This window comes from Penaeus monodon, chromosome 21 (genome assembly GCF_015228065.2).
Source record: "Penaeus monodon isolate SGIC_2016 chromosome 21, NSTDA_Pmon_1, whole genome shotgun sequence".
In the NCBI taxonomy this organism is placed as follows: domain Eukaryota; kingdom Metazoa; phylum Arthropoda; class Malacostraca; order Decapoda; family Penaeidae; genus Penaeus; species Penaeus monodon.
The window spans coordinates 23249667-23250415 of NC_051406.1; positions in this window are offsets into that span (position 1 = coordinate 23249667).

The following is a 749-nucleotide window of genomic DNA, read 5'->3' on the forward strand; positions in this document are numbered from 1 at the left end:
GATAAGGCATGAAGGTCTGGGGCCGGAGGGAGGGGCTGGGAAATACCTGTGGAGGAGATTCAATTTGCAGTAACGGCAAGATTTCCCTCAAGCGACGCGGCGCCAGTAGTCGCGTGCCGTGTCACTCACGCCTGTCAGTCAGTCGGCTAATCAGTCGCGGTAGACGGCCGACGGACACGACGAGGCTCGCATTATGGCTGATGTCCGCCTCGTGACTGAAGTTCGAATCCATGCGACGAAGGATGGGCAGTGAGGAATTCATGATCTTGCGGTAAGGTAAAGGATAAGTTAAAGATGCTCTGAGGCAGATCTTGTCGCATGTACGTATGGCACGAGTATTTTATTTACTATTTTATTGTGTGTTTCATCCTGACGAGAGGAAGGAAATAGAGATATGAATATTACATAACTTCCATTCGACAAAGACAGAACTCGTGCTAGATGCTGAGAATTCCAATAGCAAACAAACATGACGCAGTCTCACTGGAACTAATAAAAAAATATTTTTTAATTACAGACAATTTTATCTCCTCCATAATCACGGACTCCGCTTATCACACAGCGTTCTGTTTTCATCACTGCTTAGTAGGTATAATCCATCTATATCTGAATGCCCGTACCTAACCCAAGAGCTAAAACAGATGTTACTCGCTCTATGCAGACTTTGAGGTTTAATAAGGAATCCTTTGTGGCCATCCCTTACGCGCTCCCTCTTACGCTCTCCCTTTCTTTTATTTTCTTCTAATTCT